General features: G+C 30.9%; 1 pseudogene; it reads left to right on the forward strand.

Annotated features, from left to right (window-relative positions):
* Positions 1-11155: 11155 nt before the first annotated feature.
* On the forward strand, positions 11156-13464 carry LOC133174704 (toll-like receptor 4; annotated as a pseudogene).
* Positions 13465-17016: the final 3552 nt, after the last annotated feature.

Raw genomic sequence — 17016 nt, forward strand, 5'->3', positions numbered from 1 at the left:
AAAATGAAAAAAGTATTAAGTTGTAAATTATTAAAATAAAATAATGACAAAAAGGTGTTTATGTCCTCTATGTGTGATGTACGAGCCATCCGAGGAGTTCCGAAAAGTTGTTCAGAATACTACGGATGTTGCATGCAAGCGGGATCAATGTTTAAAATTAAAGTCGGGATCGTTAATTAATAAATAAACGTGCATCATGTCAGTCTTTCCAGTTTGCCTAGGGCGGTAATTTTCAGGCTGTGTTGAATCACTCTTATTCTTATAAATTAGTCAAACAATACCAATTAACCACTCATCTGGGACAAACCCACTATCAAATTTTATTTTAAAGAACTTCTTACGTAAAGGTAAAAAAGATGACAACATTGTATAAAAGTGTCCATTTACAATGTTATTATACCCTGCGGCTTTACCATTTTTAAGGTTCTGAACAGTCTCTATTATTTCATATCACTAAAGCTGGTTTAGGCCAGCTTCATACTATAAAAAAATAAGAAAAATGATTAAATATTTGTCTTTTGCTTGTTGTTATTTGTATGAAGATATTTTTCCCAATTTCAACGAAATATCACTATTTTTCCCAATCTTGACGGCCCCGGCCCCTGGAATCAGAGGGTAAAAAAATCCCTGGATACAAATTTGCGGTTGGGGTTATAAATGAAGGATAAAACCAGAGACCTCGGAATGGAATACTCGGAAGTCTCTGGTTTTATTCTACCCCCAACTGGAAGTTGTATCCCATCTAAAGTCTTAAAATGTATCAAGGTAATTTTCGTGGAATAAATGAGTGCTTTACAATAAAGAGACTCGACCAGAGATGTCTGAAATGATTTATTTGACAAGAAAAAAGTCTCTTGAAGCGAACAATGTCATTTTAAAGTAGGTAAATGATTGATAATGATACATGAACAAAATACGAGCTTGAAGTGGGGGTGCCTGAAATTGAGTTAGATACCTTATGGTAAAATTAAGTAGGGGTGCACCGTATATGAAACAAGTGCCTGTGATTGATAGTCTGAAATTTCTCTTCACCTAAATATTAAAAGCTTGCAGTGATCGCTATAAATCTATACAACAGTCAAGTTACATATGGTAAACTAACATAAAAACAAGATTACAACAGTCATGATTACAGAAGGTATATTTTGAAGACTCTAGGTCAGTAGGTGAATGTAAACAGGTAAACACACGTTGGACAGTCACCGCAAATATGAACCACAAAACGACTTATAACATTAAAATGTAAATATTCATCTGCACACAGATTTTTGCATAATAATAATAATTTTTAAAAGTGTAAATTAAAATATAAAATAAACAAACCTCAAACCTTGTAACAAGGCTTGTTTCCCTACAGTCTTATTCTGGTTCTCTGTGGTTCACTGAAAATGCAGGGAACCAGGCTGCGTTATTAACTCGTACACAGATTTGTTGATACGAATAAACCTATAAACATATATACGAAATAAAATACTATCATAAAAAATGAAGAATTTCAAATTGCTTGAAAAATTATCTTTATGTAGTTTATAATAAATGGTTGTAATTGTTTATTAATTTCTATCTATCCATTAAAATTTGATACGTATATCAGCTTAATATGTATCCGTCTGAACAATTATTGTTATTACACTCTCTGTCACATCTTCATAGTTAAGCCTGTAAGCATGGTACATTGTAAGTAGGAATCAATTTCAGTTGAAGGGGACCAAAACCAAACATTTTTCAGTTTCATTTGGTGGGGAGGGGGGGGGGATATAAACCTCAAATGATTATTTTATCCCTGTCACTGAACTGCTGAAAATAATGAAGGGAACTAGGCTGCGACAATGATTTGTTGACAGAATTAAAATACGAAATAAATTATCATACATACGAAATAAAATAATTTCATGAAAAAATGAAGAATTTCCAATTGCTTAAAAAAAGAAGCTTTTCATGTATGTGATTTACAATAAATGGTTGTACTTTTATATTTTCTATATATCCATTAAAATTTCACAGTATCAGTATTTCACTATTTGTAAACATTAACAATAATATTAAATAAATGTTACACTCACTGTGGCTTTGACTGAGTTACTGTCACATCTTCATAATTAAACGAGAATATTCCCTTCCGTAAATATTGCTATATATATCTGAACTGTTACCAATTCATCTTTCTTTGGTGAAAGAAAACCTCAGGGATGGAGAATAGGGCCGTACGTAATTTAGTTGGAAGGGGGGGGGGGGTGAGCACAACCAAACAACATTTTTCAGTTTCAGGTTGGGGGAGGCTACAAACCAAAAAAAATTTTAATAAGCAAAAGAAAAATACATTATCAGAGGTTATTATTGAGGGGGCCCAAAAGCAAAAGAAAAATAGATCATCAGAGGTTATTATTGAGGGGGCCCAAGCATAAAGGAGCAATGTTTTCTATAGTATACCTAAATTTCAGCAAAATTACAGGGGGCCTGCCCCCCCCCCTTCCTTCAGCCATGTATTGTATCAAATCTGCTTCACCCTGATTCAGATTTTTTTTACAGCATATATATTCTATTAGCAGAGGACCACATTATATTAATAAACAATTATTAAATTACAGCTATTTTTTTCTTACAGGGTCTGTTTCATTTATACCATATCATGATGAACATGTCCTGCATGATGTTTACAGAAAGTTTAATTTAAATTTTTAAGCTCGAAATAGCTGCGTCAACTTGCGAGACTATTTTTTCAACGTTCGGCCTAATCTTTAAATATTTAATTTGTTTGTGGACTTGCATAAAAGAATTTAAAAAATATAGGGGCCTATCATTTAACTTTATTTCGAATTTCCTTCAGGATTTTATATACCGAACTATAGTCTAACGATTATTTAAAATCATACTTTTTCTTTTGAAAGCTAAATTACTAGGCAAAAAAAAAAAAAAAAAAAAAAAAAACAACAACAAAAAACCAAACGAATGTTTGTCTTGTGTATTCTTAATTACAACTTATTACTGTATCATTTTAGTTACTTACCCAAATTTCTCAACATCCATGGTGTTCAGAGGTCATTTTCTGAAAACTGAAGGGGCATTCCGATGGCATTCGGAACAAATGACGGAAAGCACTTGCTAAGAATTCAAAACATGGTTCATAAATTTACAATATTTTTCCTTTTTAGGTTTTTAACATAAAACATGGAAAACTAAGTTAAAGAAACACTCATTTGAACAAATCAAAAGCGGAAAAAATATATATGCTAGATTTTTTGTTTAATTGCATGTTTTTCATGGTCTCCAAAATGCAGAAAAATTATCCTTTGAAATTATACGTAGGTTATAAATTCTTTTCTTTTTTAGGGAAGATGATAGAAATTAGACAACTTTTGAATGTTAAATAACAGAGTTAAAGATTAATAATATTTAATGGCAGACTGTTTATTTATCTATAAAAAGACATTTGCAATACTGATGAGGTCAAAATAATAGGGAGACCGAAAAAGGTCGCCTTAATCCAGTGGTCTCCCTAAGCCAGAAAATATATCCTCCTTGGTCTCCTAAAGCCATATGTCATATATATATATATATATATATATATATATATATATATATATATATATATATATATATATATATAACAACAGAGAATACATAATGCTACATGAAGCCATAATTATTATGTATAAACAAGTCAGAGTATGTTGGTCTCTGCTAGCAATGTCCTAAAACTGTAAACTTTTATAGATAAAATTATAAATTCATAAAGTTCTTTTTTGACTCCTTCTAAATCATACTACATGTATATGAAAGGAATTAATGTAAAGGATTTTGTTCAACTGCAGAAAATGATGCAGCTGCAACATTTGATTTACTGTACCATTATATGAGCAGTAATATGATATTTTTAATTGCATATTTATTATTTAACAAATATGTCATGTTGTTCAACATACTAAACTAAATGTTTTAGTATGAAAATTTCCAAGTTTATTCTTAAGAAATCAACAATGACCAATTTGCAAAAAGGTTTAACATGTTTATTAAATGTTAACAATTTATAAATTACATTGTACATTATACAAAGATCAAAATTTGTAGAAGAAAAGTTGTTACAATATCAGTTTTTTTATAATCATCATTCCATCCCATGATTTAAAAAAATGCTTTTTAAACTACAGTACTTTTCAAGCAGACATGTAGTTAGAATAACCTAACTGTGTCTCGGGACAAGCCTTCACCACAGTTCGTTGAACCGGGTCCGTAGGACATTATCATTTTAACGATAGAACATTCTATCTAGCAGACATGCACATTCAAAATTCTGAACTTGATCAATTTAATATATGGACTTGTGGTGCTTCTACTTTTTGATGGTTTCCGTTGTTTTCTCATATAGTACTCACCATTCTAAATCTCAACTGGTATGCTATTCCCTTTGTTTACAAAAGTTAATGAGCAATGTAGGACTAAAGTTCTACCTACACTACTGTCACTAGCTATGATGGTTAAACACAACAAAAGGCACCAGATTCACTGGTCGATGTGATTTTAGAAAATTCTTTCATTTGTAAAGTTTGTTTCCTCCTTTTTCACTAAATTTTGAAGTTTGGACAGGAGAAGAAAACCTTGACTGTTTGAGAAGACCAAAGAACTCTTCTGCAACTTGAACTTGTCTGAAAAATTAAATGAAGTGGCATATTACCCAGTATTTCAAACTGTGAATAAGCATAAAATCTAATATGATGAAACAATTTAATTACTTATCTCTAAAAAACATTTTTAAAGTCTTAAGCAAGATATTTTTTTAATTGGTAGTTTTACTTTAAAATAAAATAAATATCTATACCCATTTTATAAAATGAGGTTCTCCTAATTCATAGGAAGGCTTTCCAAGAAGAAAAAAAAAATACACCCAACTTTGAAATAATTTTGAAAAAGACCAAAAATTAAGGCACTTAAAGCTTAATGGAAAAAACCTTGCTTATTATTTTTGGTTGACATCAAAGGGGTTTTCCTCACTGTAAGCTTAAAAAACTACTTACTTGCACATGTTGCATCACATGAACTCCTTTTTTGTGAGAAGATAATTTCCATATTTCAGCAGAATTTCGGGAAATAAATCCATAAATGTTAGATATATAATTGTGTCTTGAAATAACCACAATCAAGAGTTATATAGGCTATGTTGTTGTTCTCAAATCGAGTGTCGCATGACTCGAATAAGTCCGCATTTCCTCGCCAACATGACTTATTGATTGAGAGTTTCAATAAAACTGCTGTTTGGCAACGATTGTTTAAAGTGCGTTGTGTAACGCAAAGACCAATTTTCTTTGAAGTCTGTTTTAAACTCTTGTGCATCTTTGATAACGCAGTCAAACTGTAAAACTATAAATTATTAATCCTGCCCAAATCCTCATATGACAACAGACAAGTTTCGAGCAACCTGAACCCGATCAAATTTGACACCCACTGTATCGCTAGATTTCAAGGAAAAAGATGTTTAGTTTGAAGTTAGACATTCCTTAATTTTCAGTAGATTAATTAAACCAAAATAAAATGCCAACGGAGCGCCCTCAAGCGACAAATTAAGTCATAAATCAAGAACGATAACTGAAATTCACTAATATTGGAGGTAATTATCGGGGTAATAAACGCTACACTCGCAATTTTCCAAACTTTTTAAAATTCAAAATTGTAATTTTTAAATAGCTGTTTCGTTGTTCATTATCGCTTTCTCTCATAACGTTTGCTGTTTTAATTTTTTAAGGTTTCAATATCCATACCATTGCATAGATTTGTACTATTCATTTTCATATTTTCTCAATATATTGCCTATTAAATTAGAACAAGCCTGAATATTTCCAGATCATTGAACATATGTAATATATATGTCCTGATGCATAACCATGTGAAGTTTCAAGTCAATTCTCAAACACTGACTTATCATGAAAGTTTGATTTTGCCTGATTCTTACGTGGACCTGTACTTAATGTTCATGAAAGAAATAACAACTCGTTGTTGAATAATAATATTAGAGAGATAAATAAACTGTTTCTTTAATACGCAAGCAAAGTGGTCTTTTCGGCATTTAAAATGCATTGAATTTGAAGAGAATAAGTGAAAGGCAGTTAAAACTAGCTGATTAAAACAGACAAGTGAAAAAAAGTAACACGAAATCACATGAAAGATTTGAAATGATTTTAAAGTAATTTTCCACAAAGCGCAATTATCTCGATATCGAGAAATGAATAAAATATAAATTGAAATGTACTAGCAACTTAATCAAAGATATTATGAAATAATCTGAAAGATTCAACATATTTATCCACTCATCACTTAGTTTACAAAATGTATCTGGAATGGTCATTCTATGGTTTGTTTTGTGTAGAACCTTAGGTCGCTGGTTCACACGCCGATTGATCCCGGTGACCTCCTTTGCCACGCGCTATCGAAGGAGGAGTTACATAATTGTAAACACACAAGGTAAATATAAAAGGCGTGTACTTAAATGAATTTTTAAATAAATGTTTATAAATTGACAAAATCCACATTCTAGATACACATGTTTAATCATGGGGGGTAGATTCATTGAATGCTGCAGAGAATGAACGATTCTTTTCTTTTGCTCAAACATTTATTAAACATTCAGGTAGATTTCCTTGCATTAATTAATATATCAGTATATGTATATGTACAATTATTTGTATCTATATATATATATATCTGTAAAATGCATCAATTTGTAAACTTTTGCAAATATTGTATATTTTAAAAACATTATGTTTAACATGTTTAACTGTGAAAATCTTAATGTGTAATTTACATGTAGGGAGAGGGCGTAATAAGTTTTCAGAACTTGTGCCCAATCCCTTTGTAATTATTAATTACAATAAAATATGTTCAAATCAAATCAAATCAAATCACTGTTACATGAAGTTATCTACACCTTTTTCAAAAAAAAAAAAAAAAAAAAAAAAAAAAAAAAAAAAAAAAACTTGTTTTCAAGTTAAAATGCTTTCATAAAAATGCATGAATAATTGATCACATTGATTATATGAAGGGAGAATGTTAGAATAGTTTTATCTCATGGACATTCATTTAACTATTATGTTTTATTTTGCAGAGGTAAAAAAAAAAAAAACAGCGTTTTATTTAATTTTCTTTAGAAGATATCAGACTTTTCAGTTTAGAATTATAAACCACTAGACAGTACAAGTCTCTTTGAACATTTGATTGTGATGACATGATTGTTTTCGTTTTTAGGACATATAATAATGAAATAACTTAATTTTACAGCATTAATAAGTTACCAATATTTTTTTTATTTGTAATTATTGTTTCAAAGACACGTATTTGCGTTAAATGCAATGATTAAAAAAAAAAAATCATTTTCTGACTTCAATTTTTAACTGCCGAAACAACTTTTTTATTATTAAGAACATTAATTTTCGAATTAATTCTACATGACAATGGTATGAAAAAGGTTTTACCATATCTATATTGGGTTCCGAAACTTCATAAAAATCCTTTCAAACAAAGATACATAGCGGGTTTCAGTAAATGTCCTACCAAGCCTCTTTCTTTACTCCTCACTAACATATTAACAGTAGTGAAGGAGAAACATCTAGAGCACTGTGCAACAATATATTCAGAGAAGTGGTGCAAATCATATCTGGATACTTAAAAATTCTAAGGAACTTTTGGAACGTTTGAAATAACAAAATTTTACCAAAATTAACAACATACAACTAACGACTTTTCAACTTTATATACAACTATTCCCCATGATAAATTAAAGTCCAGACTTTCTGACATCGTTGACAGCTGCTTTTTTACTAAAAATGGAACTCGTAAATTTACTTACCTTGTCATTGGTCATTTGCAAAATTACTTTGTCCAAAAGCAATCTGATTGTACACACAAGTACTCTGAAGTTGACATTAAAAAGATGCTCGAGTTTTTGATGGAAAATATCTATGTGGTTTTTGGAGACCAGGTCTTCTAACAATCTATTGGAATTTCCATAGGTACCAATTGCGCCCCGTTATCAGCAGATTTATTTTTGTATTCGTATGAAGCAGAATTTGTTCAAAATCTTTTACGTGAAAAGAAGAAACCATTTGCTGTGGCCTTCAATTCGACATTTAGATATATATCGACGACGTATTATAAATTAACAATGATTATTTCCAATCTAATGACAACACGATATATCCCACTGAGCTTGAGATAAGATACCAAAGAGTCTGACGCACCTGCATCATATTTTATTTTATTTGGATATTTTATTACAAAAAGACGTTAATGGTAATCTAACAACAAAGCTTTATGATAAACGTGGTGACTTTAACTTTTCAATCGTCAGCTTCCCTTACCTATGTAGCAATATACCCTTATCACCTGCATACGGAGTTTATATCTCTGAGTTGATTCAATACGCCAGAGCATGCTCTGCGTATGAACAATTTCTAAAAGGAGGTAAGTTATTAACAAACAACTTGATGAAACAAGAACATTAGCAATCTCGTTTGAAGTCATCATTTCATGGTCGATACAATGGGTTTATCTATTTCATTTTCAAAATAGGGTTCCGGCCATTTACTCCACTACAATTGTTCGAAGATAACGAAGTACTGATGAACAGAAATCATTCTTGCTTACTTGGATGGGGAAAAATTGCAAATAAAGTGTTCAATTCATCCAACTTGATCTAATAAAATGTAAAGAATGCTTGAAGTGATTTCAAATTTAGTAATTCAATTTTTAATTAAATTTATTTATTTCAGATTTAAGGGCAGGTCACTCAAAATGTATAAAAATACCATAGAATTAGAACTCTTCAGTATACAGTGTATAGAGGTCCTTAATTCGAATTAGTTTTTCATTTTCATTACTTTACATTAATAATGATGGCAAATATTTGTCATTTAAACTTAGACAATCGCCATCTCTCAGAGAAACCAGGAAACACATAGGTATTATTTTGACAGCATCAAACTGAAGGGAGGAACAATTATTTATTGTAATTTTAGCCAAGGACAATCTGATGCACACTATCTTGAAATTTGTCAAATTAAATTGTTACATATTATTAAGCTAGTGGGAATTGTAAAATATTCTTTTTATATGTACCGAATTAAGAAATACATGTACATTTAAATTTTAAGATTCGCTGGAGCAGTGCTTTTAAATAAACAAAAAAAACTTACGACTACGATAAAATTTTAATTCTGCTACATGTAATTTCTATTTTACATTAATTTGAAACGGTTTTAATCTTTTTAAAAAGAATTTAGAGAGATACTTCTATGTTTACAATTTCAAATAAAATCATTGATTTTGCAAGATATAACAATCAACTTGAGATTTTATCTAAGTTGTAAGTTCTTTTGTAAAATCGAACCCCAGTGCATTAAAATAAACAAGTGAGAGAAGTATCAAGTCAATTCGTAATGAACATTTACAAAATGGGGGACATTATCGAGATTTATACACTTCAGTTATGTAACTCTCTGTAATGGAGAAAATGACCGGGGATTATTCCCCGATTTTAGTTAACTAAAGGTATTTTCCATTCTGATTCATATATTGCTCCTCAACGTTTGTAGGTTACATGATATCATACAGAGAAATAGGCTATCCTTTTACATGTAATGCGTTACTTTAAGTCACTAAAAATTGACATTGATAAAGAGGAATTCGGTTAATGAATAAAACTTTGCTTGAAATACCATTGGATTCTTTGAATTAAGTCGAGATATCATTATAGAACGACATTGAAAAATTTACTTGTTTATCACTTAATGTGCATTAGAAAGTATTATGATCAAAGAGCATCACAATCATTATGTATGTACCAAAACTCTATAAGTACTTAAAGGCATGTATGTACAAAAACTGTGTAAGTACTTAAAGATAAAAGCTCTTTATAATGGAATCCTATATTTCCGGCTAATATATCTCACTTAGTCACATAGTGTAAGTTTGAAGACATGGAATACTATTTGGACACAAACTGGCACTCATGGATTTTCCGGTGAAATCATCAGTCATAAGTTGGTGTCGATTTTCTTTCAAACCTTTACATTTATTGTTTTGTGGATTTTATTAATATTTTGTAATATGATACTCAAAAAAAAAGAACCCTTATAATACATCATATATGTACCTTTCATATTCTTCATGAAATGAAAACGGTAAGGATCTTCAGATTTAACAGGAAGTTGATATTCAGTTTATCTCTCAGACAGGTTTGACTATCTGAGATATTACAAAAACGAAGGATTCATATATATCGATTTCTGTACTCAGAGATTTCAGGTCAATTTGTAACTAGTATTGATTAGTATGTGATACTAATGAAATTGAACTGAGTACCTGGATCCGCCTACTTGAGTTCTCTTTCAGAATACACATATCTGGCGAAATATGAAAATAGATGAGTGATGGCATCCGGAATTCAAGAAGTTGAAACAAAGTAGACTGCGTATTATGTGATTACACATTCTTTATATGACGATATTGAGGAAAAACAGCTTGGAGCTTGTTTTCTTATATATGTCAATTTCCAGGTTTGTCCAAGTGAAAAAAAAATCCCTCTATTTCATTGTTATATGTACATGATTGGGAAAGAATTATTCAGGATAATTCGTTTGGAAAAGTAAGATTTTGATTTTCTTTTTCTTGGGTAAAAAAAAAATGAATTTCAAAATTAGGAAGATACTTATAAATATAAGTAAGATAAGGGATGAACAATAAATAAAAGAATAACTTCATTTACCACATATATCTTCCAAATTCCAGTACATATCAGTAATCATGAAGGAAAAATACAGTCAAATATATAACTTAATTATTGTAAGTAACATCTGTGATTCAATACTGATCGAAGTGCAAACACTAATCTTTCCAAAAAAAAAAAAAAAAAAAAAAAAAAAAAAAAAAAAAAAAAAAAAAAAAAAAAAAATATATATATATATATATATATATATATATATATATATATATATATATATATATATATATATATATATATTACAAGTAAACATAAGGGACCTAAAGGTATGCAACCTGTGTACTTAATCAATTGTCAATCTAAAATTTAAACTGTTGTCATATGCATATTATATAAAATATGACGTTCGAAAATATTTTTTTTTAAACTATTACTCTTTTGTTTCTAGGAATGGGGGCCTTATGCAGGTTCTTGATCGTAATCTATATCTTTTTGTTTGGCGTGACGGGAACCAAATTTGAATATCTTTCTGGAAATCCCTGTACCTTTAAAACGCACAAAGGAAAAATCTTTGCTGTTTGCACAGGTCTTGATCTGGATAAAGCACCAGAATTTCCAGAAAGTGTCGTTGGTATCAACTTTGCAAGGAATAAATTTTCAAATATACCCCAAAACCTTCCAAAGAGCCTACTGTACCTAGATATGTCTCATAACAATATACAATCATTAGATAATTCCTCTGTGGTAAGATATCGACAACTTCAGAATATTAGTGTCTCTTGGAACAAACTATTCCATATTCAAATTGGTACATTTCAAACAAATTTAAATCTTGAACATCTTGATATTTCCAATAATAATATTCTTACAACTGAGGTAATGCCCAATATATCTTATGATTTGAAACACTCACGAATAAAAACGTTAAATTTTGAAAAACTTCAGTGCACTTACGGAATCTCTCAGATCATCAAAATTTATCATGTTGCACATTTGAAACACACCCACCTACAGGAATTGAACTTAGCGTCAAACAGGATAAATAGTCTGGAGAAGGGTGTTTTAGTTTCACTCCCAAAATCTCTCCGTGTCCTAAATCTAGCAGATAATATTCTAAGCTTTGGACTTTATATCATGGAATTTGCTGTTCTACAAAGTTTAGAGATACTGAATGTAAGTTTTCAGTCCTCATTTCATCAAGTGGGCATGACTGGTGACTTTTTCGAAAAATGCAACGATACAAGAAGATTTCAAAGGGTTGATCTTGACTCTTCTGAAAAAGCATACAAAAACAATGACCTAAACAACGATTCATCATTTGGCGGATCAGTGTCTAAAGATATTGATTTTCCTACAAAAGTAGACAATTACACGGTCTATTTGCCTCCAAATCTGCGAACACTTTATTATCATGATAATCTGTATAAAATGTCTGTACCCAAACTACCCATTGGACCAAACAACAAATTAACACACATATATGCGCAGAGAAATATTATTTATGAGGTAATTGGACCATTCACAGGATTTGAACATGTCCGATATGTTGATTTTTCTGGTAACTTTTGTGGTTATGTTTCAAAATCCTTCTTAAAGCCATTTACCGGTATAGAGTTTTTGAATATTTCTAACAATGCTCTCGGATAAGTTTTTGAAAAGGATAAGGATGGAGAAATGCTCTCATATCAAACTCGACTTTTATCCCTAGACTTATCCTTCAACAGAATACATAGTCTTTCAGGTGACGTTTTCCAAAAGAACAACATGTTGAAATACTTGAACCTAAGTTACAATTCTTTAAATGAATTTGCGGTTCAGATTAACAAAATGAAAAATCTGTCTTTATTAGATTTATCTTTCAATCAGTTGACTTCTCTGGAATCATCTGCGAGAGAAGCCTTGAATACCATAGCAAGAGATAAAGAAGTTTATGTAAATTTGTTGGGTAACCCACTGAAATGTTCTTGCGAAAATCTCGATTTTATCAAGTGGATGCATTATTCTTCGACATTGAATTTTGTAATGTTGGAGAATTACACTTGTGAATTTCAACATTTTAAAAAATTTCCGTTGACTGAAATTGAGAATTTACTTCAGAAAATGGAGAAAAAATGTTCTTCGTATACACTTATTATAGTAGTGATGACGTCATTGATAGTCGTTGCTTTAACAGCAACATTAAGTCGTATCGTATTTAGATACAGATGGAAGCTGAGATATATGTATTATGTCGCAAAGGAAAAATATCAAGGTGAGATCTTTGATGATGAAATCATCACGAAAAGGTCATATCGCTACGACGCCTTCATTTCCTACGCGGATCAAGACCGTAGATTTGTCATTAATCTTGTACGTAAGTTAGAGAATAAATATGACATACGACTGTGTATTCATCACAGAGATTTTATTCCCGGTACAGGAATAATGGACAATATTACAAATGCTATTCATTGTAGCAGAAGAACTGTTTGCATTATGACGTCACACTTTCTAGATTCCTGTTGGTGTATGTTTGAATTAAACATGGCGAGAATGGAAGCCATTTATTCTCGAAACGGTAGAAATGTTTTGTTTCTAATTATCTTGGAGAAAAATGCCATGAAAAATGTTCCTCTATTTCTGATGGACCTCATTGAGAGTCAGTCCTACCTGGAATACCCGGAAGAAGAGAAAGAGACAGAATATTCAGCCTTCGAATCTAAACTTGGAGAGACATTAAAATCAACCGATTGTGCTTATCAACAGACGGGATGATGTATTGTAAAGAGCTAAATCCACGAAGGGGCTAAATCGGTCCAGTCATCAAAATAAATGAAACTTTCTCACATAAAACTCTAAGATTTGTATGTTGTAAAACAATTTATTTTTTAACAATATCTTTTCTGGTTTTCTTTTCACATTCGTTTAAATTTGGTATTGTTTTCCTTATTAATACTATCACGTCATTACGTTGACGTTACATACTTTAACGTCGTGACGTTGACATTTTGTATAAGAAAGTAACATATATACGTTAATGGAATAAAAATAACCAATATAGGCTCTTCTTTAAAATTTTGGGAAAATTTTACTATGAATTTTTCAAGAAGTTCTGAAAACTTTTGCTTTATATTTTTTATTTAAAGCTATTTGTACTCTAAAGAAATGCCAAATATTTGTTATATACAACGGTTGTCTGATATAATCGTTGATACATGTAACACGTTTTAAATGATAATAAGAGACACGTTAAACTGAAAACAAACACAAAGTGTTAATCAATCATATTTGAGTAAAACTGAATTAATGTAGTAGAATATATACTATAGTAGCCAAGGATAAGGGTTTTATCATTCTTAAATGTGTTATTGTATGGTCATACGGCGTACAAACAAAAAAATAGACTTTTTTTTTTTTTTTTTTTTTTAGAAAATACACAAGTACTCTTTAATAACGAAAGCATAAAATTAAAATGAAAAGTTGCATTAAAAATGAATGCGTTTGAAGTTACCATCTATTTTATTGTCATTTTGAAAATTTCGTTGCACTTCCGAAATTTATGGCATTTCCCGGACATTTAAATTGAAATTGTAGTTCTTACATGTAATACACGTAAAATAGTGACGTTTGACGGCAATCCTGCGCACCACAGATTGTCAGGAAAGAAGCCACTACAGACTTTTAAACAAGAGTGATGCCTTTTCTTACCTGATTTTCAAAACGTGTGAATAGGTAGAATAAACCATGCAAAGCATCAAATCGGTCGCAAAAAAATTAAGAGTCCAACGAAAACACAAGATTTTTTTTACAAAGTATTTGAATTTCAAAACGGAACCTGAAGTTAAAAAAAAAAACAAGATAAACAGAAATGACACGTATACCACTTTACCCAATGTAAATTACTTAATCGAAATAAAGTTCACTAAGTATGATAAATATGCTATATCATCAAAGAGAAACGTATTTTATATACCCACAATAGATATGAAAAGAGATTTCAGATGACAAAAACGATCGAATTAATTATTGCTAACTAATCGTTTTATCATCATATTATCATATCTTACACACTCCCATGTTGGGGAGTACCTATTATAAACCCTTTTCATAAAATCATAAAGTAATGATTATCTGGTGAGAAGTGAAAATTAAATTGAAACATAACAACATCTAAGACTTTCATTTAGTTCAAAACCAGTTTTGAAATTTTACTCATAATATTCATAAATTTAAAATAACGTTTCGTTTCTTCATGTGCAATGTCTAACACAACTACAAATAGATAGGCGATAATGAGTACAGAAGACGATAAAATAATCATAATGTCGTATACATATTGTATATGAAGTTATATTCTATATAGACATCCTTTCAAAGAAAACAAATATGATAGACAGGCTAAATTAGCAGTTATATCCGTTAATAATAATAATAATAATAATACATTCAGGATACATGGCCATAGGAACCGGGGTGTGGCCACGCCCCCCCCCCCTCCGAATAATTTTGCCGATATATAGAATTCTATATAAATTAAAGCTACTATATGCTTGTGCCCGATCAATAAAAACGTCTGATGCCCTCCCCCTTTTTGCTCGTCAAGGAATTTTGGTAGTTGATAGTGCCCCGAACTGAAAATGTATGGCTGTGCCCCCCCCCCCCCCTCTGAAATTGCTACCTACGGGCCTGGGATCTATATACTTAATTTATGCAACGACCGAGTCACGAAAAATCAATTGTTTTTAAATTAATTTTTTATCAAGGAGATTGAAAAAAAAAAGAAAACTTCTATATCATTTTTTTTCATACTATATTGATAGACAAGGACTTATATAATTGGCATTGTTTTTTTTTCACTTTACTACTTTCTTGTTTAAATGGCAGCAGTAATTGGTCGAACTGTCCCAGGTATTTAATCAGTGAGGGTGGGAATCCCGAAACTCCCCTCCCCCAATAATCCCTGTCTTTTTTTTTTGTTTTTGTAAATGTAATAGGTTTTTTTTTGCTTCTTATTTTATATCAATGCTCTAATCCCCCCCCCCCCTTTATGAATTTACACTACTACATGTATAAACATGCTTGCTAATCTCTCTCCCTTGGGCCTGTTACATTTAAGCGGAGTAACTCAAAATTGAAAGAGATAACAAGTAGCCTCCCCTTGATTTTTTTTTCCATGTGTTGGCTAGGTCACAGCATGCATGCGATACTGAAATTACTTAAAACCATAAAGAGTTGTCACTGCCTTGGTAGTAAGTTATTCTTTTATACAATATAGGACATTTTTAGAGGCCTATCAAAAAAATTACACGCGATCTGTAAAATCAATCTATTGTTTATTTGATTTGTCAACTCGAATTTTCTAGGTTCAGTACTCCGTAACATAATTTATGTTAAGAGGTCTCGGATCAATAAATGTTTTCACTAATAAATATTAATTGATCTCTTGTCTTAAAATGCCACTGGCGATTTCTAAAACGCATGTTGGACATGGGTTATAATAATAATACATGTACTTATAATAGACTCTATTGCGTAAAATTAGCCTAACCATTTGTATGCTGTTGATGCAGACTTCACGAGTCGATATTTATATTTTGTAAGGTGACAAAACAATCATTATAAATACGTCTTGGTAGTTGCATCCGATGTAATTTGTTTAATATTCTAGGCTATTCCGACAAGGCCACTCAGGAGAAAATAAAGATGTAGCCTACATGTTTCTCGGGTGATCATCCTTTGATTACATAGTGACCATGGTGCCGAGGAGCCGGGGGTTGGAAAACAAATTCAAAGCATAAATAAATAGGCTGTCAGAGGAAAAGAGAACACATTATTTTTTTTTTAAACATTTCAGCATAATGATGAGTTAGATATAGATCAGGTACTTGAAGGAAAAGTCTTGGGTCAGGACTGAGGCACGAAGTACACAAAATGCCGACATTATTGCATCTATATGCAGTCATGCTTAGCGAGAGTTTTTCGTACTTTTTTGCACCACAACACAAAATAACTTATAATAGATATACCATTCGCATTTCGAAACTTTTTAATATTTACAAAAACACTATAGAATCCTTTTCTTTCGTATTAATGTAGGATAATCCCCGCAATTTTCACTGTGTGAGTCGGTTCTAAGATGTTTGAATCGAACGAAAAGTATTAATTTCGATGTGGCCACACCCCTCGAACAAAATAAAAATATACTTTATTTATTCATATTTTAATCCTCTTTTCAATGGTATAAATTTTATTTTGTTCGAAGGGTGTGGCCACAGCAAAAATTAAAACCAAAGACGAAAAAAATGCTCTATTTTGATAAAAACTAGCAAAGT

Source organism: Saccostrea echinata, unplaced genomic scaffold, assembly GCF_033153115.1.
Source record: "Saccostrea echinata isolate AGI-Se365-2 ecotype Australia unplaced genomic scaffold, CSIRO_AGI_Sech_v1 ptg000058l, whole genome shotgun sequence".
NCBI classification, from domain to species: domain Eukaryota; kingdom Metazoa; phylum Mollusca; class Bivalvia; order Ostreida; family Ostreidae; genus Saccostrea; species Saccostrea echinata.